The 27,393-nt window shown below is 37.6% G+C and overlaps 1 protein-coding gene across 7 annotated transcripts in view; it reads left to right on the forward strand.

Annotated features, from left to right (window-relative positions):
- RAD51B (RAD51 paralog B) overlaps positions 1 to 27,393 on the forward strand; it is a 414,790-nt gene that overhangs the window by 45,004 nt on the left and 342,393 nt on the right. The gene's annotated exons all lie outside the window — the stretch shown is intronic.

Genomic DNA, 27,393 nt, shown 5'->3' on the forward strand with positions numbered 1-27,393 from the left:
AGAAAGCAATGAGATAAGAGGCTTGCAAGCAGAATGGGGGGACTTCAGAAAGGAGATTCACCAAAGGCTTTCATTTCTGTGAGGAATAAGAATGGTTAAACAATTAATTATTTTCACAAAGATACAAATACAAAATTCATTTTGACTGCTTGGCTTTTGTAAGGTCATTATTACATGCAGAGTTCCATATTCTAGGCGTTAAAAGTGAAACAAAAACCCCATTATCCTGTAAACAAAATTAACTATTCCAGCACATTGGAAATGGAGAAAGTAAGAAAATATTGCTGCTGTTTTAGATCTGAGGAGGTTGATGAAGTACTGCATTGTGAATTGCACATCATTATTTTGATTACTTTTTTTTTTTTTAAAAGACATTCAGGATAGTATTTTTCTGGTAATAACCTTTAAATAAAAGTTCATAGTATTGCAACACTGAGTGACTCGATTTTATTCTAGGTTTTGAAAAAGCAAGAATGAGGGACGGTTACGTTGTTATTTTGTTTTGCCTTGAAGAGAAATCACTTTAATGTAACACAGAAGTCTGAACTGAATTCTGAGTGATTATGGAGATTCACCAAATGTACAAAAAATGGAGATTTTTCCAAAATACAAGGAAATTTCAGATATTTTGGGTAAAGTGATCAATCTTTTTCATGCATGGCATATATAAATTTCTGTGTTCTCTCTGTTGGATCCATTGTGGAATCAATTAGAAGGAAATAAGAAAATATAAGCTAATTATTTAAGGATTAAGCTGTTTCCCCAGTAATCTGTCTATCTTTGTCTAATCTTGGAGAGCTATTAGCTTGTTTCATGAATATGCTGCAGTATAGGATTCCATGGGCAAGAACAGCTTAAAAAAAAAAAAAGATATGGGAGTTTTTTAATAACATGACAGGGAATTTTGAAGATTGTATTAGCAAAACAATTTTTTTTTTTTTTAATCATTTGAAGACAGAGACACTCTCTTTTCTGGCTGGCGGAGAACAATACCCATATGTTTTCATATGAGATCAATAGCTTTTAGAGCATTCTGTTTTGGAACCAATGACTGACTTAGTTTAGCTTTCATAGCTTTTCTTAGCTCCATGCAAATTAAGTGCAAAGCTTGTTTAGTTAATGGAGGACACAGCAGTGGATTTGGGGGGATGGAGGGAGGAGATCATTCTGAATTGAGAGGAGCAAAACCTTAAACAGCTTTAAACCCATATAAGATGAATAATTTTAAGATTGAGGGGATGGAAAAGAGAGCCTCTTTAGCAGAAATTTTGGGAGAGTTGATGTGAGGAAGCAGGAATTGCTCAGTGTGTTGTGTTTTTTGGTGTGGTTTTTGGTTTTTTTGGGGGGTTGGTGGTGGTTGGTTGGTGGGGTTTTTTTTTTGGTTGATTGTTTTTTTTTTTTCCCCTTGTGCTCTTTCCCAGCCCTGATTCTGTCTGATAGCCCATGCCATTAGTGCACCTTCCCATCCTTTGCTTTTGCTGGGTCTGGCCACTCTGGTATGACTCCGTGCTATTCAACAAAATTTATTAGCTTAGGTTCTACACTTTCCCATTCACAAGGTGGTATGTATCACTAGTGAAGTTGTTTTGGTGGGGAACTAGTTGTCTGTGTGAGTTTTTAGAAGCTTAGTATTTATGGAAAGGGAGTTTTTTCCCCTTTAAGTGCATAGTGTCTTTGAATGGATTTGCATTGTGCTACGACAGTAGAAATACTGGCTGTGTCAAATAGATCACACTTACTTCTGTCATGCTGGCTGTATCAAGCCTAGCATGGGTACCTCGGTAAGTGTCATTAAAGGAGGAACTTTTCTACTAATGAAAGATGCTATCAAACAGGTGCTTGTCTTCACTAGGTTATGAATGTTATTAACTCGAAGTTAATTGGCAAAAATAATTGGATTTTCTCCACCCATTTGATCTTAGCTACAAATATATGGGTCAGCTTATACACGTACTGTACAGTTACAGTAGTGCAATCATATATCTAAGATGAGACAGCAGTCAAATAATGTGCACAAAGATATGGCCAATGATTTGGCCACATCTGTTGGTTTCATTAGAAATGCCATGAGATTGTTGTCCAGTCAGCAGAGGAAACTTAAGTTTTTAAAGTCTCATCTGAAAGATCTTCAGATGGTAAACTCTACTTGCTTTCATCTGCATCCTGCTGCAGATTGAAGCTGTGGTTCCAGAGAGTCTAAGTATTTGAAATGTGAGGCAGAGAGATGCACGTCATTCTCTGTAGCGTTTAATAGAATGACAACATTTTGCTTGTAAATCTAGTGAGATACCAGCTAGCAAATGGAAAAGGAATGAAAGACAATGGAAATGCTGTTTTCATTTTGAGGTATCATATGCTGTTCTTGTTTTGAAATGCAAATACTGAAGGGAGATTTGAGAACAATAACAAAAAGGCACTATATTTTCCCCCTTCCCCTGCCACTTTTTCCACTACAAAGGAGATCTTATAGTATTTTGTCAAGTGCCCTGAGCCTTTCATATTCAAGCCATAAAGACTGGCTGACTGGAAGGTTTGGGAAGGATAGGTAAAGGGGTGGGAAACAATGGGGGCGTGTGTATTTACTTGTCAAAGATGTGGAATTTACAGATATTAAAGCAGAATCAGCCAAGGATTAAAACCTAAAGGAATGTACAAAAAGTTGTACTGCTTTGGGTAGATGCTATTTTCCCTGAAGGTATTTGAATCTGAGTGAGGTTGTTTTTGTATAGCCGAAGATGATTTATCATTTCAACATGCCCAGTGGGCTAAATGCTGAAAATGTTTCATAACAAAGATAACCAGAATAAATGGTATATGGATTCTGTATTCATTTGAAGGTGAACCTCAAAATAAACATTACTGGTTTCCTGAATGTTTAAGTGGTACTTTGCTATGTTTGACTAATGGGTGTTGTGAGTTTGAGAATTTCAAATAGCAGGATGGATTTCATAGAGAATAACACTGAGTGAAACAGTGGTCTGTCCAGCGAGATTTCTTTTAACATAGCTTTATCTCAGCCATGTGAGTTACAAAAAGGTTGTAAGTGCTCATCGTGCAAGAAAATCAAGTCTCTTTAATATTAAATATTTAAAATGGATGCTTAGCATCAGTGTTTAATCTCTTAAAAATATTGTTCTGTTTGAGAGATATCCCACATAGATGGTGGTTGTTTCTTTTTTTAAATACAAAATAATTTGAAGATTGTAGGAATAGGGGAAAAAAGTACGTACAAGACAAATGTGTGGCCTTTAGTTTATATAAAGGTAGGATATTCAGAAATAAAATTACTGTTGAGTGGAGTTTGGAATGGGGGAGAGGGCTTAAGTATTGTGACCTGCCCTGAAGTTACAGGGCAATGTAATTTCTCTTCAACTCTGAGTACAATTTGCACCTTTTAGCAGCAAAACAAAAGAGCAAGAATATTAAGGTTTTGCTGTAGATAGTACCAGATCCTTTAACTTATCATTTGATTGTTGAAAATTATTTCTTTTCCTTTGCTAAAATAGCATCACCTGATAACTTGACCCTGAAGCTTAGGTTGTAGTGATTGTGCTTTACATTGAAATATTGGCCTTGATCGTAATCCGTTTGAGGCTTTTATTTATTGCAACAAGCATATATTCAACTGTCATTGGTATATTTTATGAATGCTGAAGTAAAGAAAGGCTATTTTTAAACTCATAAATCTAGTGTGGGTAGTCTGGTTACAAGGTATACATCAGTTTTGAGATTATAAAGATAACAAATGTCTTGTTGACCCCTCAGCACCTTAGATTCAAGTCCTGACAGTATTGCGAGTAAGCTCCAAATGTTACTTATTTCTGATCCGTCTGTGAAAGTGTTGTAATTATGCCTGTGAATCTTTTTTCAAAACATTTCTCTTCCCTTTTAAAAAAAAAAGCCTGTCAACTAGAACAACAGTATCATAGAGAACCCTTGTGTTATAACAGGGTTTTGGTTGACCCACATTGTGCTGAGTTTTGCCAGTTCGGATACCATTCCTTGTTTTAAACTCCACTGAAGTGTGGTTATGATGAGTGGCTGTTTCCTTTCATCCTTCTGTGACTGTATGCACTGCATATAGTTTATGAAAGAGATTGGGATAGTTCTTTCGTGTCAGGGACTCAGTGGGACTACTGAGATTTCAAATTAGAATAAGGTGCCTGGTGGAGAATTAGAAAAATGAATTCCATTTAGATTATTTATGCAGAGATCTTAAAGCAGCCCAGGCAACCGAAGAAGTAGGATGGGAGGACCAGAAGGATGGTGTGAGTAGTTTACCACATGCTTAGTTTGCTAGAATTTACTCTTCATGAATGGCTCTTAAAGCAAGCTTTGCATGCCCTTATGCACACCCTTCTGCTACAACGGAGAACTTGCCAGCTGCACAGAACCTGCTGGGCTTGTTTAGGACTCGAAGCAACAAAATGATTATGTGGTGCTGTGCAGCACTGTTGTCCCTTGGGCATTTTTTTTGTATACACTGTGCTGCCTAGGGTGTGATATGCTATATGTACCAATAGTTGTATGTACCTGTATTGAAGGAAAGGCGTTTCCTTGATTCCAAAGTCTGCTTTTTATTTGGAGATACCATTGGCTTGATGTGCTGTGTGTTAATGAAACAGGTATATCGGTGTTAATAGGAACCGTACCTTAGTCTTCGCTAGCTGGGGATAAACAGATCTGTACAATACACTCTGCTTTGCTATGGTGCTAAAGTTTTTCTCATGACTATTCCATGCAAAATGCTGTAAATATGCAAATTGATTACTGCAATTTTCATCACAGAATCTGAACTATCTTTACAAGCCATGAATTTGGCTCCTAGTTCCGACCTCAGCAGACTGTTGTCACCCCATTTCATACAGATGAAAACTGCATACAATGTTAAATATACTTCAGGGGATTTGTAGAGATATTAGTTGACCAGGAACTCCCTCTAATTTTGGTTTATCTGTGCTCAATGCATGATAGGACTAAAGTAAATTGGCGAATGCCTTGGATTAAATTAGCAGGATGAAAATGAATGATGCCCAGTAAATGCATCCGTAAACATATTTAGCTAGATGAGGCTAGCAGCAGCAGAGGTCCCAGTTATAATTAAGAGCTGAGCAGCAACAGTTCTGCAGTTTGTAGTCTGTTTGCAGTTCTAGAGGAATAAACAGAAGTGGAAAGGTATTTCTTTGTCACTAGTGCTAGAGTGAACAGGTAGCATCAGGCCCATCTAGCAGTGAAAGACTGACTTCTGTTTCTTACTACTATACTGTCCTCTAAGTTCCCATCAAAGGAGGAAAGTCTTTCCATCTCTGACACATTATTTGCATTATTTTCTTTATTATGCATTAAGATCATCTAAGTCATTACTTGACTACTTTCTGTTACATTGAAAATGTGTATTCCTATAAAAGTCTGAAATTGTACACAAGATACCAGTAGTTTTATTTCTCAGAATAATGATATTAACGTCATCGGAAACTGTAATACAATTTGAGAAAGTACTTAATTTTCAAATGTTAATAGCAGCTCACCAACTTAGCAGTACTTTTGTATAAACTACTTCTATATAAGAAGTTATGATAAAGGAACAAAATACATGCCTGCTGAAAGGTGTAGAGGGCAGAATCTGGCTTCTTGAATTTAGCAATGGTAAAGAGGCTTCTAAGTCAGTATCTTACACCAAGTCAGTATCTTTTAATGGAAATTTCGAAGAATAGCTACTCCTGTACAGATTTTTGTTGTTGTTCCAAATTGCTCCTTCAGTTTTACTTAACTATTATGTCTCTGTCCTCTATTATTCAGTACTATGAAGCTAGGAGCTAGTACAAGATTTATACTTGTTTGCTGCAAGTTACAAGGTCATCCTGACTGGCTTGCTTTCACTCACTATTGTTAAATTTTGTTTTTCAAGTTTTATTCTTGTATAAAACCTTCTCACTTTTGTCTTGAGGCTTTCAGCATCATTTATTTGCATCTAGCTTTTCTTTTCTTGGATTTGTTTTCAGAGAAAGAAAATTAAAGTTCACATAACAAATGTTTTGATGGTACTAGGGGGACCTGAGAGGTTGATGTTCTTTCACTCTGCACTGTCAGAAATCTTCTAGTCTGGCTTTTTTTCTCTCTCTTCTCTGTCCCCACCCCCCTCCCCGTTCTGTTGTAGCCTTTACTGCGGTTTCTACCCCCACCAAGAACTATTTCTTTGCCATTCTATAACGTGTTAATACCTAGAAACGGATGCAAGATAACCTTCTTTTGGTTTCTGGATTAAACTGTTTGTGGCCCATTTAAACCAACAGGTTGTCTTACCTATTTCAGAATACATAACGCAGATGAATGCAGTGCCATGGAAACTGATGTTAGTTATATTGCTGTCCAGTGTTACTTACATGGCTGTTCTGGCATCTGCATGCTAAATACAGGGTATGTAAATAAAAGTGTGATTTGGATAAACACGATTAAGACAGGATTTGGAGTTTGCTATTAATATCTTAACTACTAACCAGCTTAATATTCTGTATTTCCATATATGTCTAAAAATAAGCACGTTAGATTTTTACTGATGGTTCTAATGAAAGTATTGCCCATTTGTGCATATTTTGGAATGTGATGGTGGTGCTTATATTTCTCTTCTGGGTTTTTTGTTTGTTTTGTTTTAAGCTCTATTTCATAGCATGAATGTTGAGCAAACACTTAATAAAGCACCACAACCACTATCTTTCTGGACAGTTATCCTTTGTCTGTAAGACTGGCATAAGCCTCTTGCTGAAGGGGGGAAGGGGGAATGTGTGTAGTGTGGCTGGAGTTGAAATGGGCGTTATGCCATTGGCAACCAGTCATGAGAGGTCTATATCTATATATATATCTCAAAAGTGTGTCTGCAGTTCTAAAGCATAACTCCTAAACTTTAAAGAAACTTCTCCTAAGAAATCAATTAATAACCAGCTTAATGCTCTGTATGGAAGAAGAATGCTTGCTTTTCTTGAGTATTATACTGAAAAAAGAGCTGCATCTTGACCTGCTGCTGCACTGTGATTCACCCTGTTCTGATTGTGGTGTAAAAGTATTTGTTTGGGTGCTTATTTTTTCCGTAGTTGCCAGCCTCATGTCCATTGAGAGGGAGGTATTTCTTAACAATCTCTGTTTTGGCAGAGAGGTTGCCTACCTTAATTTTGTGTTTTCTGGAAAACTTGCTGTGTTTTGTTGTTTTGGTAGATCACAGGCATGTTGAATGCTCTGTTTTTATTAAACAAGCACATATAACTGGGTATCTGTAACAAAGCAGATTTCCAGCTTCTTTGGTAAGAAATGTAATAAAAAACGTTTCTATTTGTCTCGACTGGTGCAGGAACTTAAATATATTTGGTTTTTGGCCTCACTGACCCCAAGAACATCAAATTAATGGTTCGGAAGTTACTATTGCCCTTTTCATTGCTATAAAACCTCATACAGGCTAGAACCGCATCTTTTTGTAGTTACTTGACCAGATACATAGGTAAGTAGATGATAGTGACCTGGTAAAAGGAAAATGTTGCAGACCAGTAGATGAAGCATTTAAAACCACCTTTGTTAAAAAGCCTTCAGGTAAATGAAGTGTATGTAATACTAAACTCTTACAGATGTGCATTTTCTCCGTGATCACAAATAAGGATGAACTTAGTCCCCAGAGGAAATCTGGGAGCTGTATTTTATTGTCTCAGTGAGGAGTAATGCCATATGAAATTATTTATTCCAGAAACGTTCCCTCCGGAAAGTTTGCAGGACTGGCTCTAAGCCTGTAGCTTAGAAAGCAGAAAGTGTCAGAGGGTCCCAGGGCAGTACAGGTACTAAATAATGAGCAGTTCATGTGGCGTGATCCCTACAGTGCTGCACACTATTTATGCTTGTAGCCAGTTTGGCAAAAGTAGGAGGATACGGAAGATATGTCTATATTTTAGATAGATGAGGAGTTCAGCAGGCCTCGTATCTTTGCGTGGTTCAACATCTTGGTATGTGTAAATGAAAAACTGTTTTAATTAACTGTCATTTTGGAAATGAACACAGGGAAATACATTCCAATTTAGGATTCTCATAGCTCACAATTTTGACTAACTTTTAAAAGTTATGTAATTTTATATTCTTGAATTGCATATGATACTAAGCAGGTTTTTTCCTGGAAAACATACGTGTGCACATACACACACACATATATATGTCCAGGTTATGATTTTGTTGTATTAATAACTTCAAGTTTTTTGGGTTTTAATGTAGTGTTTAGTCACTTTCCTTAGGTAATGAGTAGCAGTGCTTTTGAATATTCTCTACTAAAAGTGGTTACTTTATTGAATACAAGGCTCCTTTCAGTTGTTTAGAGATTCTGCTAGAAGACATATATAAAAATCTCAAATTTCATGGTATTTTCTTAGATAATCTGTTATCTTCCAAGAAAAATAAGGACAACTGTAAAAATCTTTACTGAAGAGCAAAGGCTCCAAGGAGGGAAAAATAAGATGCCTTGTGCTTCTTGCCTGGATTGTTTGGTGTACTTAAAACCTGAACTGTTGATCAGACAAATGTCTGGCTTTTGTGGCCCATATATGCCTCAGGTGTCACTTTCCAAAAACTATGCTATCATCATATTAAATAAGAATTTAAAATATATTCTGTTGCTCTTTCCATCAGGAGCTGTTTTTCTGAGGAGGATGTGTTTTGGTCACCCTTTGTTAAGGGTATGCAGTCAAGATAAAGATCATGGTTGTTGATCTCTAGTCTGGCTGAGTTGTGGAATAGCTTAGGCAGGCGCACCTCACTTCATTGGTGAGGCAATGGTTATATATAACATGATTTAGAATTTGTATCCATTGCAAAAAGAGGATAAGATCCCAAAACATGGCAGCAGACCATTATTTATATGAGATGCAATTTTAAGTAATGACTTTTCTTCATGTTTGGTTTCCTTTTAAAATTGGAGGACAACTAATGAGTCAATACAAATATTTTATACTAATTCACAATCCATATTAGTTTTTTTAATCAAAACCATAAGACTATATGTACCAAAAAAGAATCATTCACTTTCCATTGAAATGGAAACTAAGAGGCAAAAAAATTTGGAAATAATAAGACAGGAGTTTAAAATATATGTCAATTTTTAAATGACCCATACATCTTTGTCAGACCAGCCCAGCATCATCTGCTCATGTTTTGAAGATACGGTGCTATTTGTTATGCTTAAACGTGCTGGGAATTTACTTGAGATTTATGTTGGTTCGAAAATTCTTCTGGTGATGCTCTGCCAGTGGATGTACTAATCTAAGTGCAATGCCAAATTAGTAACAGAAAACACAAACTTTTTATTAAAAAGCATCCAAACTTTTCAGACTTCCTGGTTAGTAGAAATGTTGATAAATCTGTTAGGTTTTGAAGCTGGGGTAGCCCTGGTTGTCGTATCTTCTTGTCATATCAGGTATCTCAGAAATGAGAGATTCTTTTCAAGAATTACTTTGATCTTGGCTGCTATGTTATATTTAAATATAAATCAGAAAGATTACCAAAAAGATGCAGAACTTGACATCTGCCTACAGTTTCAGAAAAATGCTTGGTATTTACAATGTAGAATTGAGATAGAAGATTGCTGTTTTAGAAGTTACTAAAAAGAAAAGACATCTGTCAGGTAGTGATGTGCTTTGCTTAGAGGATATAGAAGCAGCTCTGAAAGAATTTCACTTTTTAGAGACCAGTGAGGGCCCAATGAGGGAAAAATAATGAGTAACTTTAACAAACAGGTTAATAAAAACCTCCTTTTTGTAGATGTTACTTTATCCAACCACTATCTCGACAAGGTGTGGTTATTTTCATCTGAGTCTGAAGTTAAACACTCTACTGGTTTCATTTATTTAAACCTAAATAAAAAACAATGGTTAAATATATTAAATATATTTGTTGGACTTTCTTGGGAAAAATGATTTGATTATTTGGCAAAAATGCAGCATGATAGACCTGTAAGAAAGTAAAATTTGATACTTCTAGTGTTTTGGGTTTTCAGGCAGCTAGGAAACATTTTTGATGCATTTATCTTCTAGGTAACTTCGGAGCATTTGTTAGCTTGGACTTGGTGCTATGTTGTGATCAGCCTTGGTTGTGGATAGAACAAGCCTCGTGTCTGTTAAGGGCACAGCCTTGTCATCTGCCTGCAAAAGGTTATATAGGCATATGTTGTTTCGGTCCAATACAGCTTGCTTATTCTGTTTCATGCTAGCAGCCTGCCTGAAAGATATTCTTTGTCCTAAAATAGTGTTTCAAGTTCACTGGGATTCAAGTATTACCTCACAAGTGCTAAGGCTGTTTCAGGAAATGATGAGACTCTTGGATCCCCTACCACGTTGGATAACTTAACATCCGAGAAAGATGTTTGCAAGTCCTTAATCCGTGAAACGTGTAAAGAACCCTGCTTAATGCATCTCCTAGTTTCCCAAAAGAAGAAGGTGAGCTCATTCTCTCAGATGTTTAGTGCCAACTAAATCATGGAATAAAATGCGGTTCACAGTAAAAGCCAGGAGACAATTTAGGGGAAAGGCTCCCCTTTAAGGAGACCCCCTGCAACGTCTACTTTGTCTTGCCCCTCTGATTTTTATGGCTTTGAGGAATTAATCCAATTAAAATATATTTATACTAGCATAAGATGGGATATCTGTCTGGGGTCTTACTGCCTTGTAACTCATGGTTAGCTTCTCAAGTTGGTGTCATTGTGTTGCCTTTTGCAGTCATCAGTGAGTATGCCCTTCTTCATTATTGTCACCTCAGATAAGAGGGGTGGGAAAGATGCCAGCTCTGACAGCAGACCTCCCTTAGGCATTTTCCACCTTGAGAATATATCCTTAATGATAAACTCCAGGTGTCTCAAATACAGAAATGGAATCTCTGAGAAACAAATCTTCTCATCTTAAGCAAAACTTCATTCACCTGGGGTTTCACGTGTCCTTGCTGACGATGTGTTCTGTTCTTTTTCTTGTAAATGGCAATAATTAACATGACTATCTTGGCTTCTCACAGGTACGGTGAGTGGAGAGAAGGGTCTGGTAATCTCTCACCGAAGGCTTTTTGAACCAGTCTGTGATGGCTTGAGTGTGAATTAAGACATAGCCATGTTTTACTACTATGCTGCATGTATCTGTTCCTTTTAAGGTGCTTCCCCCTCTAGCCCCTCCGCTGCCCACACACAAAGTTCAAACACTGGCAATATCCTGAACATCTGTAACACGGCTGTCTGGAACTCCTTGCATCCTCCCAAGGTGACATTATGTAATTTCTGGGGTCTCCAGAAAATGCTTTCAGTTTATTCTTTTGAGACGTTTTATGTCTAATTCCAAATGAAGTGGTGGCTACCTTAGAGCTTTTCACAGGGGCATGTGTGACACAGACAATAACTTGGAGGAGAAAATTACATGCGTCTCAGTCGCTGGAGTTCTTTGAGTTGTGGTGCCATGTATCCAGTCCTGATGTAACCTCTCTTTTCTGCCTAGCTGTGTATAGAGGGTGGTAGCTGAGAGAAACCCATGTCCTCTCTCTCGTCATAAAGACAGACAAGGCATATGCACATCATCTGGATACCTCAGTCCAAAAACAAATCCTGGCACTCCCATGAACAAATTGCCTGTTTGTGTGACTTCATGATGAGTTTCTTATCATTCAAAATAGTCCCTAGAAGACCTTTTTAATCAACAATAAATTTAGCTGAGAGTACCTTATGTGATGAGTGGCACCACGTGGTCAGTCAGCATTCAGTATGTATTCAGTATGTATTCATTAAAATGTCTGGCTCAATTAAAACTACCTTATAGCTGAGCTCTGGTCTTGCTCTTTTGAATGATACAGTGCAGTTTGCTGTAATACTCCCTTCTGTCTTTTTGGCCACTTCTTATTTTTTGTGGACTGTTTAGAGTTGTGTGCTTTTAATGCTCTTAAGTATGTTGTTTGTTTGGGGTTTTTTGGGGTTTTGTTTTTGTTCTTGTTTTTTTTTTTTTTTTTAAATCGATGTAAACCAAGTTGGAAAAATCACTGGCATCTCCTAATTCCTGTGGCTGGAAAGAAAAATGAAGTTCTCCTAAAAATATTGATTTGGGGTGAAGCTTCTTTAGGACTCTGGATTTCCTGGAGTTCCTGTTGTCAGTTTGTTTCACAGCCTTAACATCAATTAAATGTAGCTTGTTTGGTATTTAAGTTGTATTTTTAATAAAGGGGAGGGGAAAAGGGTATGAGAGGTCTTTAAAATACTACCTTGTACTCAGGAAATGAAACGTTTTGGCTTCTTAAATGGCCAAACATCATATTTATTTATGTAACAAAGAAAACAGTGGCTGCTATTTGCCAGGTAGTCGGAAAAGACTCAAAAGGAAAATATTTGGTCCCCAAGAAGCTGGTTAATTTGTGTGTATCTCACATCTTGGATGCTGGCCCATTGTAATGGATCTGAAAGCTTGTCTTAGAAGTCTGGGTCTTGGTCTGTCACATTGTGCTGTGGTTCCTATTCCTGAATTGCACCCACGTCTTCTCCCTTGGGATCCTGCCTTCTGTTTATATCCCCAAGTGTTGCATAAGAAAACCACATGAAGTGGGGAGGGGAAGATGGCTTGGATCAGTCATTTCTAAAATTGAAGACATGCTATTAATAGATAGAAGTAAATCATAGAGGGAAAGGAGATTATCAGCAAAATACTAGTGGTGACCTGGGGATGTTGGAAAGTTAGCGTTTAGTGCAGAACAAGAGTCTTAATATGTACTAGGAAAAGAAGAAAGGGCCTTTAGTCTGCAAAAGGTGGGGAAAGGAGTGATGGATGTATTTGGTGCACCTGTTAAGATGAAGGTGAGGATTTGAGTTAGTTTACTAAGCTTACCTACTTCAGTCTGGATAGAAACAGTATCTTGAATTCATTTGTCATTAGGTTTTGTGGACTACAGAAAAATCTCAATGTAAAAGTCATTCTGATACACAAAGAGCAAGGTGTTGTAATAGGCTTATTTTTTATTTCAAAGCTGTCTGCTTTATTAACAGGAACACTTCTGAAATGTGATGTTTTGTTAATACTAAATATTTAGTAGAGATTATGTAGGAAATAAAAATTGTGGTGGTGTGGGTTTTGGGTTTTGTGGGTTTTTTTTTGTTTTTGTGTGGTGTGGTTTTTTTTTTTTGGTGGCTGTTCATAGTTCCATTGAAATCTCTGGAGGAGTTCAGGGGTGATATTTTTGCAGAACAGACTGTATCTCCAGATCCTTTAACTTGCCTTCTTCAACCCAGTAATTTTTGTACTTTTCCAGGGGGATTACTCTTGACTTCCTGTTCTCTGTTAAGTCTTGCTCGTATGTGTTTTCATAGAATCATAGAATCATTAAGGTTGGAAAAGACCTCTAAGATCATTGGGTCCAACCGTCAACCCAACACTACCATGCCCACTACATGAAACTAATATTTCACAATTTTTTTTTGGTGATTGTGGGGACAGATGTGTCCACAAGAAGCTGAAGGATTTTTTTTTTTTCCTCAAAGTAGTGCTGTAGACTCTGAATAGACAACTAGATTTCATTTCCTCTCACCTTGCTGGTAAGTCTGCCTTCAGAAAGCAGATCAAGCAATTCACATGTTGATGTGCAAACTAGAATAGTGTCTGTGCCACTTCCCCAAAACCAACTGACTGCAACTGCAGTGTTTAAAAGAATACCTTTGTAACAGGAGGATTTGCAGGCAAAAATAACAGATCTTCGTCATTTTACTAAAAATATCAGGTGCGAAACAGGATTTTTTTTGACCTTGAACAGTTACAAAAATGGATAGCTTTTAAACTGCTGTATCAGGAAGAATTTACAATTGAAATAACCCTATTAGCAGGGTCCCTTTTGACATCTGTATTATTCAAAATTTACAATCTGCTTTGGTAGTTCTCTGGGAAAGCGTTGTAAAAAATTTGCTTAGAAAATGTAAGCGGGTTAAGCTCTGCATAAAACTAATACTTTGGTTTTTTGGATGTGAGTATGCAATGCAAACCAAAAGTTCTCTCTGCACATGGACTTCTGTTCTATGAACTTCAGGTTCAAGAGGACCTGGTGTATAATCTGTTGATATTTCCATTTAGCTGAACCAGCTTTGGGTCAAGCTTGGAAGCAATGCAATGAGGGCAGTAGTCTGTCTTTATATGCGAGTAATTCAGTGTCTTCAAAATCAGTAAGAAGACTTGTTTCTTAGTCTTGTAAGGCCAGATGAAGACAAAATGTGGTATTTCTGAGACACTAATGTACCAATAAAATGTCTTTTGTGCCTTTTCCTGATGCCATTCTGTGGTGGGTTGACCAAGCCCAGCAGCTAAGCACCCATCAGCTGCTCGCTTCCTTCCCCTCAGTGGGATGCAGGAGAGAACTGGAAGAGCAAAAATGAGAAAAACTCATGGGTCGAGATGAATACAGTTTAATAAGTGAAGGGAGGAGAAAAAAAGAAAACAAAGTGATGCAAAGGCAGTCACTCACCACCTCTCATCAGCAGACTGCTGCCCAGCCAGCATCCAACCAACAGCCAGACCGAGTACACATACTGGAGCTCCAAATGACCTTACTGAGATGTTAGGAAGGATACCTTGCTTCTCTGGTAGGAGTGTGTGTGCAAATAATGAGAGCTAAAATCAGTCAGACTGAGATGTGGTGTTTGAGGCAGTTTGATGTTTTAATGGTATTACTGTACTGTCAAGCTTTAATTTTTCTCTGTGTGGGACTTTGGAGGAAGAGTATCAGAACAGGACTCTACTGCCAAAGTCGAAAGGGTGAAGTGGAGAAGGATTGACTTGTAGACCGTTAATTTAAAAACAGATGTGATAGGTAGAAAGGTGAATGTGTTTTGCTATTTGAGTGTTGAGTCATTACAATATTTTGGGTAAGTTTCAGTCTAGTTTCTTTGTGGTTAGCATTCACACCACAGAGAAGTTTCTCAGCTTACATTAAGAGGAAAACTTGTTGATTCACTTAAGCAAAGTTGACTTACTTTGGGCATTTTAGGTTTCGAACTAAGGTGTATTAGTGGGACACCTATCTGAAGTACATGTTCTGCTTTTTTAAAACATTATTTCTTTGGGAGTGTTAGTCTTGAATTTGTAAGCACTTTAAGACTGGCATTTTCAAATCTAAATATTGAAGGTTAATTGTTGAATTAAGAGACTGAGTTAGTGCATGACTTGGAAGTTTGTGTGTTCTCTGCTCAGAAAATCAAGATGCTGATATTTATGTATCCACTCCTGGTTTTTTGGTAACCTGACTTTTAACATGTGTTGTGGTTTAACCCCAGCTGGCAACTAAGCCCCACACAGCTGCTTGCTCACTCCCCCCTGGTGGGATGGGAGAGAGCATCAGAAGAGTAAAAGTGAGAAAACTCATGGGCTGAGATAAAGACAGTTTAACAGGTAAAGCAAAAGCTGCACACGCAAGCAAAGCAAAACAAGGAATTCACTCACTCCTTCCCATCGGCAGTCAGGTATTCAGCCACCTCCAGGAAAGCAGGAATCCATCACGTGTAATGGTTACTTGGGAAGACAAACGCCATCACTCCGAATGTCCCCCCTTCTTTCTTCTTCCCCCAGCTTTATATGCTGAGCATGATGTCATATGGTATGGAATATCCCTTTGGTCAGTTGGGGTCAGCTGTCCCAGCCGTGTCCCCTCCCAACTTCTTGTGCCCCCCAGCCTGCTCGCTGGTGGGGTGGGGTGAGGAGCAGAAAATGCCTTGACCCTGTGTAAGCACTGCTCAGCAGTAACGGAAACATCCCTGTATTATCAACACTGTTTTCAGCACAAACCCAAACCACAGCCCCATACTAGCTACTATGAAGAAAACTAACTCTATCCCAGCCAAAACCAGCAAAACGTGGAAGTATGAAAATACTAGCCAGTTTTCACAGAGACTTCAAGGGAGTAGGTTGCTGTATTTTTATTAAACTGGTTTTTTGCTCCATAAAATGTTTTGCAAAGTAAAGTAACACCCTAATAATAATTTCTGTTTTGATAAAATATTTTATCTTGCGATCTCAAAATGTTTTACAAATGCTGATGAATAAAACCTCCTTTCACTCCTGTGAAGCACATGGTGGTATTCCCATTTAATGTATGGAATGGAACCCAGATGTATTAACTTAAAGTCCTGTGCCACAAGCAGCAAATCATCTCCTCCCTTCTGTTTTTACACGAATCATCTCTGCTTTCCAACTCTTCACTTTATGAGACTTTTAAGTGCACAGTGTAGTGATTTACTGTTGATCACTTTTCTAACATTTTATTCTAAATGAAACAGCCCTGCAGATTATGACTTGCCAAATGACAGAAAACAGGAGCTCCCCCAAGTTCAAGCTGTTTTAAAGTCTAAAGATTTACAATAAAGAAAATAATTAAGTGAATGGTGTCAGAGAGGCCTGCGTTTTACTGTTAAGCTGTCACCGACTCAGCTGTTAACATCTTTGTATTGACAACTTCATGGTTGCTCACTTTTTAAAAAAAAAACCTGTACTCCATTGCTGTTGAACTTGCAACTAACATGAGGGCCTGTCCTTTTTGGTTTTTTAGTATATATTATATATTATGCAGGCGTTTTGGGAGATTCACCCTTGATCTGCAGAAAACACAGATGTACATGGATATAATCTAATGAGTTGATCTCTGTATAGTGCCTCACTTCTCTAATGAAATTGTGTAGCATACGCAGTTTTGCATAATTCTAAAGCAGCAGTTTGGAAGCCCTTAGCACTGGGGTATTGGAAGAAACTGTAGATGCATCACCAAGCACAAATTGCATTACATCTTGTTAGTGTAGTCTCAAGATACCTCAGCTAGCTTAAACTGACACCAAAAGGAGACTAAGAACTGTCTTTCTCAGGTATGTAGACTTGTTTTTTTTTTCCAAGGAATGGATTTTAAAATGAATCTTTTTGTTAAATGAGCATATGCAAGGCCAGAGTGGAGAATTACTTCCTCAAAGCATTTGTTAAATGTAATACTGCTAAAAAAAGGGCCTTCCCTCCTCCCCAACACTATGAAGCAACTGTACTTTTTCCAGAATAAAGAATAAGGAACAATGAGGAAAACACACACAGCGGTTTTTTGTTGTTTTGGTTTTTTGTTTTGGTTTGGTTTTTTAATCTCTCTCCATGTAAATGAATGACTGCAAGTGCTGGTCAGTGGGTTTTTGTACAGAAAGGATAAGAGGAGAGAAGCCAAAAGGTAAGGAAGGGGGTTAAAAGCAAAACTTTTCTGCAAAGACAACACTTGAGAAGAAAGAGGGCACTTACTTGTGAATTTGCTCTGGAAACCAGTCTGATAACAACTTTGAACAACTCTCTATAGACAAGATTATCTTAAAAGTTTTCAAACTTGGTTGCTCCTAGAACAGCAGCTCCATGGTAATAAAATTAATGTGTTGCCAGGAGTTTTGTGCACCAGGAAGTCTCACTGGTCTGAGTAGAAATCCTGAAGACTAGGACGCTTACCTGAGTGCTCACGTCAGAATTACAAGTTTTACATTTTTATGTTGGTGGTGATATGACTGCTATCAAACGTTGCTATGTGTGTGCCAGTAAAGCAGGATAATTTTGAAATAAGGGGGAGGGAGGGAGCATTTGGCTAGTAACTTGTAGTTGTTAGCAGAAAAGCCTCTACAATTTTTATTTCTTGAGAAGTGTTGGGAGAAGAGAAATTATATATCAGAGAAATTGGTAGTTTTCTGATGAAAACTATTTTAACTTTATCTGTACAAGTTCAGTTGATGAATCATTCTGTCTTAAGTTTCCTGACAGTTCTTTAAGAAATGTTTAAAGACAAATGATGCCACCAGTGTTGCATAAACAATTTAAATTCATTCCTCTAGATCTTTACTGATACCTTTTCTGCAAAGATGTGTCCAAGTGACTTGGTGATGAAAATACTCTATAAACATTGACTGTATTTAAAAGATGACCTTGTGCATTTTAAGTAGGCTTTGTAACTACTAATTCCTTTCCTGGCACATTGATAATGCAGTGTGGTGATGACAGCATTCAGGCTCTTTTGTAAATTAAATTATAAATTTTGTAGCTGGTTGTGTATATGGATTGTCTGGTTCTGAGTAAACCTGTCCATCAGCAGTTTAAACCTGGAGACTTTTCTCACCTAGACAGCATTCATGTTCCTTATCTCATTTGATTTGCATGGGTGATCTAAGGGCAGCCAATTCTTCACACTCCCCAGCTCATCTTAACTTCCTTAATTCAAGATTCAAATTTTAATTCAAGAATTTCTGCAGTCTGCTCTAGTTTGTTTGGTTAACAATCACTAACAATCTAAAACCTTGTTTTCTTTTCCCCTCTTGGTTTTTAAACTCTCCAGTTGTTAATCAAATGTCCTTATCTTCTTGAGGGTTAGTTTTGGTTGTGTCATAGGAAGACTTGAGATTTCCTTGTCTTGGGCTACATGATTCTTCAAGCCAGCTGAGGCTTCATTTTCACTGTGCTTTGGTCAGGCCTTCGGCACTTTGATATCAAGGTTTGTCCCTCCTGTTAAGAGCTGTAGCAATCAAGCATGGGCAAACCATATGAAGCTACCTCTCCTGAGGATCTTAAGTTGCTGGGATATGTTGTGTTTGTAAATTGCTGAGTTCCTGATGAGGAGAGGCTAGGGTTTTTGCTAATTCTAGAGGCAAAACCATGTCTCTACTGCTTTTCACTTTTTCTTTTATCCTAGTAGACACAAGACACAATACAAAATCTGAACTAGAGAATATTAGGTTGTTACAACTCTCATAACAGCCAAGCTTGGACTGCAGGTTTGGGCTTAGCTCCAAGGAGAATGTGTGTTCTCACAGAAACAGAAAGTTACAGGATTGTCAGTAAGCTCGAATAAGATAAAGCACGGCTGAGGAACAGGTATGGGCCATGTGCAAAATCATTAGTGGTAGGACATTTGAAATCTGAATATGTTCGATGAACAACTCACTTTTGCTTTAAAATAAACACAATGGACAGTAGATTTAACTGTTGTCAACAGCACTTGCTCAGGGTATGCAAGTAATGTGAAAAAGTAAAATACAATAATATACAAATATGCTAATTATATGCTACAAAATTACCTAATTTTAAAAAAGGGAGGAGAGAAATTTGTGAGATAGAATACTAAAAAATACTGACTGCTCCTAAAGACAGACTTCTGTAAATTTTTTTGTTTGTTTGTTTTAAACTTAGAGAAAAAGACAGGTGGTATGTTGGGAAAAAAGCTGTATGGGACTGTCACAACTTGCATGTTGTGTGCATGCAAGAGTGTTGTGTGCATGGAAGGGGAAAATACTAACAGCAATAAAATTGACCAGGAAGGTCTTAAACTCCAGCAGCTCCAGAGCTAAACTATCCAGTCTGAATGTACAATTTCATGGGCCGCCCATTCTGAGGAAAACCGCCCATAATGATGAACGTGCCAAAGCACAGTAATTGTGATAGAAGCTATCTTAGTTCCTGGTCACAGAAGTGTCAAGGGGAATGATCCATGGGTGAGTAGTTACATAGCACTTGCTTCCTATTTACCATAGATGACTTTGTAAACAAGGCTTCCTTTTTCTTGGAATCGTTTGTCTTCATACTCCTTTGCACTTGTATATTTAAATTCCCCAATACTTCTAGGCCTCACTTAGTTTTAATGTCCTCTTTCACTTTATTTCCTCCCCCTTGGAAGCAGGATCTAGGCTATTCAAATTCTATGCCTGCTTGCAGAAAATTAGTGGTTATGTATCATGGGCATTGTACCTGCTAATAGATGATCTGAAGTAAAAACTCAGGTGATTGGAGTTAGAGGAAATGTGTTTGAAGTAATGATTGTTTTGCAGTTTGGCTGTAGACAAGCCAACCTATGGTCCGGCCGTGTTTTCAGAGACATGTTTATCCTTATAGCTTATTCAAAATAAATACAAGAGGAAATTACTGTTTTTATGTTCAATCAAAGATTGGCTTTCAAAGATGAGATACTGATAACAGTTGTATCATAGGCGGGGTGATTCTAGATTCAAGGTTTGGATGCACGTCAAAACTATTTTAACCTATAGAGGACCTCAGAAGACTGCTCCACATTTCCCCTTTAAATTGTACCAGATGTTTGTTATTTTACTCAACATGGTTACCTTGTTCCAGTGTCAGTGATGGATGTCTCTCTGGGTGCTTTGGGAGGTTGCATAAATTCTGTCACTAAAAACCTTTGACACTATCCAGCCTTGGAACAGAAAACAGTGACAGAGTTGCTTCCTTCTGATCATCTTAGTCAGACTGGCTCTTTAAACTGGCCTGTCACATGATGGGAAGAACTCATCAGAAATCGCGTTGGGATGTGTACTTTTTCTTCTGATGCATATAAACATGGGCCAACATGACACTGAAGAGCTAGTGTGACTTTTTAAGGAAAAGGCAACATGACAACTTCAAAGACAGAATGTCCTTGCAGCTGCCTAACAGCAACAGAGTTGCACATCTGTTTTTCACCAAATTTGAAGTTTTTAAGGATTCACAAAACTGGAGATAAAAAAGAGAGATCTTTGTTCTGAAGATCCCAGCCTCCTGTATTTTTAAACTGTGTATTCCTCAGGGAGAGTCTTTAGGTCATGTGGCTCTTAATGATTGTTATGATTAACTATCAATCAGTCACATTTCAAGGAACTTGCACCCTGCTAAGATGTTGCGGTTGTTCCCTCTGTTCGTATTCAATATATTTTCTTAATTTTGGAGTGCATCATAAATATGTTCTTCTGGAAGAAAGATTTGTCTCTTGGTGAAATAAAGTACAAAGGAGGAGTGCTTCCTAGACAGGAGCACCTTCTGCAAGGAATGGAAAAGTGGCTTCAGGAAAACTGGGAAGAATGTCAAACAGGGAGAGCATATAATCTAGTTATAAATGCTTACTAGGCATTGGGAAACCTCAGTCTGAGGAGTGATGGGGAGCTCCGTGCATATGCTTCAAGAAGTGGGGCAAGGAAGCTAAAGACAGTGTCAGAAAAGCAGGTTTGAAAAGGATGCAACATTGAAGACAGCCAAACAGTAAAAATGGTCTACAAGAATATATTGCAGGACTCTCAATACTTCATATCCCTCTCATCTACCTTTACAGGGAAAATGTAAATAAATGCTTTCAGAATTTTTAAAAAAGTTACTTTCATTGTCCAACCAGTAGTACTTATTTAATTGCTAATAATCAATCATTGAGTATGCACATTAAATGGATCAGGCCGTTGGCTGGGAGTTGGACTACATTTGTCGTTCTGCCACTGGTCTGGTGTGACCTCAGAGCTCATAGCAGATGACCTGAATACGCAGATGTGTCATTCCAGCTCTTGCACCAGCCCTATCCCTTACCTCTTCTGTCTGTTTAATTTCAGCATTGGGGTTAGTAGGAGGGTTACTGGTTTTACTTTGCTAGGCACTGATTAAGAATATAGTAGGCCCAAGGCTTTCTTCTGCTTCTATGTAGTACTGAAATGCACATTATTAGTTTGTTCTTTTTAAAGTAGAAGAATTAATACAATTTCTTTCTATGAGGATGAAGCTTCTTGTTGCTAAGAATATCATGTGTTTACAACCTTTAGGTATTCCTCAGGGACTGATGGTGTCAAGATGAGGTCAGTTTTCAGCAATATAGTTAGTGCCAGCAGAGAGCTTGGTGGTGCCACTTGTCAATCAAACCTTTTAAAGTCCCTGTTAAAAATGTTAAAGTTCTTGCCAATCAGAGGATGCCTTTTCGTTATGTGTTTGTTCAGGGATTTGAAGGAAAAAGCCTTGAAAGCGTTTTTCCCTATAGATCATATAAACGTCCATTTTTAATTCCAGATCCTGGTAAATTCCAGATGTTTCAATATTTTTGCACCAGCTTGTTCATTGTTCTAGTTGATGTGAAATAATGAATGCAATGTAGAAAGCAAACAATAACCCAAAGTACACTCCCATGCACCCGCCCTGTATCTAATTAGTCTGAAATGACCAAGTGGATGCCGGCCTCAAGCAAAAGTACCTTCCTGAAAAGTTAAGAAATTCTTACAGGCAAGTTTGTTCCCCTCCCTTTTTTTAAATGATGGGGTGGAGGTTGCAGGCAATGAGAAATGCGAATAACAGAGAGTGAAGCCTCTGAAATAATCCGAAGCAACTTGCTGAAATATCCTTTATAAAGATGGTTTGTGTACTATGACTATGCAGTGTATTCCAGTAAGGTTACAGTAATTACCTCAAGTTTTACTGAAAGTATCTCAAATGTGCTCCACCCATTATGAGCCCAACTAGTTGGCCCTAAATGAGGGGAATTATATTTCTCCTGAGATCAGGAAGCCTAAACTGCAGCTGTTGTCTATACTGTGTATGTGAGCAAAGCCGAGCAACCTCCTCTGCCCTTGTGCTTACATGGTCTTAAGTCAGAGGAAAGCAGTTTTCCTGTAACCTACACTTGATTGTACTTCTTTTGATGGTTAACTTCATTATTTATGCTTTTTTTGTACTAAGTCCAATTAAAACAATTGGACTCTGCACCAGCTTCTGTCTTGATTAAGAAATGTATTTATATGGGGTAGCATATGGAAGCAGAACCTGTTAACAGCTGCAAACTTTGTTGATTAAACTAGGTGCAGACAAATTTATAAGAGAAACTGTTCTGTGAAAAATTCCAGTTCCCTGACATGCAAAGGTATCCTGACTATTTTCTTACCAGTTTCCACAGTTTCTTGCCAAGAATAATACAAGGTACCTTGCAAAGTATTGACACTGAAGGTTCTAAATGCTAAATGTTTTATCAATCATTTGTACGGTAAACAAACATATGTATCTGTGCAGACACTTGGAGATACTCTTAGCCCTTGAAGACCACATTCTTTTCAAGCAAGCTTTCAGATCCTTGTGTGGCCACAGCAAAGTTTGTTTGTATCATCTGCTGAGAGGCACCACAAGGTAATGGAAGTTACAGGACACTGTGGCCTAATTTTTGTTTAGTGAAATTTAGGGATAATACTTGCAAATCATTTGGACAGGAAGACCATATGAGTCCTGATCTTGTCAAGCAAGACTTTAAACGTTCTGAAAGCTTAAGATGCTTTATCTTACAATCTCAAAAGCACATTGCAAATAAATGTTCCTCTAAAAATCTGTTTGATATAAAATAAATTATTCTATGGATAGATAGCTAAAGCATGGAGAGTGTAAATGACTATTTCAAAGACTACTAAGTGAGTCAGTGGCAGACCCAGCATTGATGAAATAGTCGGGAACGTCAGAAGACTTGAATCTCAGGTTAGCAGTGAGACCAAATGCAATATGAAGTGATAGTGTCAAATATGTAATGTTTAAAATGAGACCAACTTCTTCACTTGTGCATAAATGTCTGTACTCATCTGTCATTATTTGTTTTGGTTTAAAGACAAATACATAAAACTTTCTTGAATTGCTGCTAGGAGCTTCATAATCTGCTTTAATGGCCTGAATTGTGTTTGCAGTGCTCTTAAGTGAGTAAATTCGACTGCTGCATTTGCTGCTTTGGACTCATAAATCAGTCTGCAGGAAAAAATCTCTCTTGAAGTACAGTGGTACGAATGGAAACAAAAATTTTTATGGATTGAAGTTTCTAATTCTCAGGGTGTGATTATACATAGAAGCTTAAAAAAATTCCATACCCTCAAGAATCTATTGAAGTATTTGGAACTAATTAAAGTAATTATGTCCATACGTATAAAGAACAAGGCTGTACTGGAGCCGAGGTAATAAAATTTTGAGTTAAATGTCAAACAAATTTAGTTCCTACGTAAATATTCTTTATTGTGAATTACAGATGGAATTTCTGTTATTTGGTGTGTCAGAAAGCAATACACTCCAGCATTACAGGAGAAACAAATATGCTTTATGAGGAACACATTATTTCCTTTTCTGCTTGTGTTTTTGTCTAATATTTTGCAGCACATTTATATACATCTTTTTCTTTTGTTCCAAGACAGTAACTTTAGATAGCAAAAAGGCTTTTTTTTTTTTTTTGTAAAGCTGAGAATAATCTAACTGGTGCAAACCGTATTTGTTGATTGACAGATTTTTAAAGGAGAAAATTTAAGTACAGAGAGCACCATAGATACACTATGAAAAGAGCTCCCTGACTAAAGTGGTCTTCTGGTTGCTGGTTAAGGAATATGGAACTTTTCACCTGAAAGTCAGCTATTCATACCTAGACCGTGAGCTCAAATGAATCAGAATAATGGATAAACTTTAATAATCTTACTAGAACCCGTGTGAAAACAAATATAAAACTGTGTTTAAAAATATCAAAACATTATAGAGGGTAGTATGATGGAGAGTCAAGAATTAGAGAATTGGAGGTTAAATTTTTCTATGCAACCTTAATGTTTCCCTTTTGGTATTATGAGATAATCTAATCTCACCGTTTTGTATTTTACATGATATCTCTGCTTCAATCTGTTCAGGGAATGGGTCTGTTTGCAGTGAAAGAGGCTGTTTGCAAGATTATTGCCTCATTGGTTGCAAAAGTTGATTTTTCTGAAGTGAATAAGACCTAATCAAGACAGCTGAATTCTTCCCTGGAGAATCAGATATGCCTTTGGTTATATAAACATATATAAGTATACTTAAGGATGACTAAATCATTAAAAGCAGATTTTTCACAGCTGATCTTTAATAGTACATCTCATTTTCTGGATGCTTGGTTTGTGAGATTAAAAGTGAAGTGCTCACTTCTAGAACTACATTCAGTAGAGGCTGTTCTTTTAACAGATTAAATGTTACAGCATGCCATATTGAACTGAACAATCAAGTCCTGAATGGCTCAAAGCAGGCACCCAAAACTCTTTACATTAATCTGTCTGTGGCTCCATTCCCTATCTGTAAATGGGATTAATCCATTTCTCAGGACAGAGGTACTGAAGGCAAAGCAGCTGTGAAGCACTTAAGGTAGGTTTCAGTTGCTAAAGAAAAGAGTAATTTGGTGTTCAGAACAGAACTTTAGCAGTGTGCAGTAAATGAGGGCTTGGATTAAAAGCTTCAGAATAGAGAGAAAACAAAATGAATAATTTCTTGTTGAGAGCCATCCTGCACATGTGCAATTGTCTTTTTTTAGCCTTGTTTTAAGTCTGATCCTGGAAAATTAAAACAAAATAGGTCAAGTTCAAGAACGTTCTAGGGGACTGAAAATGAATTATGACAGGAAGTGCTAGATCGTAAAGGGGGCTGACATCCCCATCTGTAATAACTTACAGATACAGGATCCTAATACATATTGCCACTGAGACAGCGTTTTCCTAAACGGAAGCCTTGTGGCATAAAGCAGTCTTGTTATTCTGGCATCTTGCTTGAGTGCCAAAAAAAGGAGTTAAAGCAAGCTTCCCCCTTTCTGAAAATTTTATGCATATAATGGACTTTGTGACAGAAGGTGGTTAGAACTGTTTCTTTATTTAGCAGCCTGCCATTGTATCAAGGGTAAACTAGTGGTATTTTCTAGTAGCTGTTATTGTCAGGATGAGGTTTGTAGGTAGAGTTAGCAACTTCTATTAAATCATCTAAGATGGACAAAGCGCCATAACGCGTTGGGGGTAGGAGAACTTGATTTAGATGAAAATGCAAGTGAAATGCAGCTTAAATGACACTGTCTGCTTTCTGCAGCACATAAGGTAAACTGTATTTAGGACTGCAAAAGAAATTAATATGCTACTTAACACCTCTTCTGAGTAGTATAGTGTTTTTTTCAGTTCTTCTGCTCTGTGGTGCTTGTGAAGCCTGGTATTGAGACCATTTTGATTCTCTTGTGCTTGAATCCTTAAAAGACTTAAAAAATACTCACGATTCCCCAGAGTTTGTGATTCTCTTTTATTTAGAAGGTGGAGGGAGACATCATAAGGTGAATAGAAATGGAGACTAGAAACTATGCAAGTTGCGACATTGCGTTGGGAACAAGAGAGAGATGGAACAGAGTTGTTCTTGCCACTAGAAATAATGCTGCCCCCCTGGAACTTTGCGTGTCCCATTGCAAGAATTTTTCCTTTTGTGGGTTATGTCACAGGTGATTCATTACCTCAGAGTGCAGATTAAAAAATAAAAACATCCCACAATAGCTTTATTTTAATTATCCATTATTAACCCTCAGTTGAGGGGAAAAAAACATGGGAGAGGCTTCTTAAAACAGGTTTCTGTTTGGGTTTATTTTTTGTTGCTTTGTTCTGTTTTGCAACACAGAAGCTTTTAATTTTGCTAATAATTGTGCAATATGAAAGAAATACCCTTTTTGAGAGCATCTCACCAGTCACATAATGTAACTTAAAGCTAAGGCTTGTGGTGTAGTTAAAGCAAGAATTTTGTTTCCTTATATATGAGAATTGGAGTGCATGTCTTCTAAGATAAGATTTTTTTTTTTTACAATACAAGTTGGTTTATTGAAAGCTTTTACAAATTACTTGTTTTCCCCAGATGATAGTGATATTAAAATAATATAGGCCCTTCTCATTAAAATTCTTTGAAATAACATGAAAATGTTGTAAACTGTTCTGCTGCCAACCTAAATTTATTACTGAATTTGTCTACATCTTGTAACTTAGCCTAAACTCATCCTGATGTATCCTGTACTGCACGTATTAGTACCTGTATTAGCCAAGGCCAAATGCAGTGGCAGCCGAACTCCTCTGCTTACTTCAGGTTTGACAAGAGGATTTTGGGGAGAAGAGCTTAAGTTTTTAGGTCTGAATTGTTCTATGAATTGTTTTGCAGGATAATGGGGGGAAAATATTCCAGACCATTCTGAGCTTTATTTAGAACTTCACCAATCTGCCAAGTTGGTAAATAAAAATATTTTGAGCGAGGTGTGTGCTCACTTCTGGCTATGCTTGCTCTTCTGGTTAGCATAGTAAATCATGCACACTATAGCGTACGCACATAGTAAACCTCAGAACAATGACTTGAATCCTCTCTTCCTTCTGAAATAATTCTTTTGGAAAGTTGAGGATCCAGGATAGGAAATGTGATAGAGTATTTTGTAATGGTTTGTTATCTTGAGATGCCAATGGCATGCAGACTGTATGTATATGTTTTAGTGTAGTGGAAGTAGTTTCAAGTTTCAACAGTGATGGTATTCCTGTAGGGATAGATCTGATAGATCTCATGCACTGAGTGGTGGGACCACATCACGTAGATACTGGATGACTGGAAATTTCCTGTGTTTGGAGATGTCATCTATCATGGAGCTGCCAAAACAGCTTGCTCTGATCTCTTTTTTTTTTTTTTTTTTTAATGTCAGGTTGGTACAGGTAAGACAAGGGCCGTACAGAAGCAGCTTTCTAGGGCCATCTGGAATCCAGCTGCTCCCAGCTGCTGCAGGTCAGAGACTAACTGGTCTTGTGTTGGCAGGTTAAATGTAATGTAGTGGTCT

The sequence above is a fragment of the Calonectris borealis genome, chromosome 5, assembly GCF_964195595.1.
Source record: "Calonectris borealis chromosome 5, bCalBor7.hap1.2, whole genome shotgun sequence".
Lineage (NCBI taxonomy): Eukaryota > Metazoa > Chordata > Aves > Procellariiformes > Procellariidae > Calonectris > Calonectris borealis.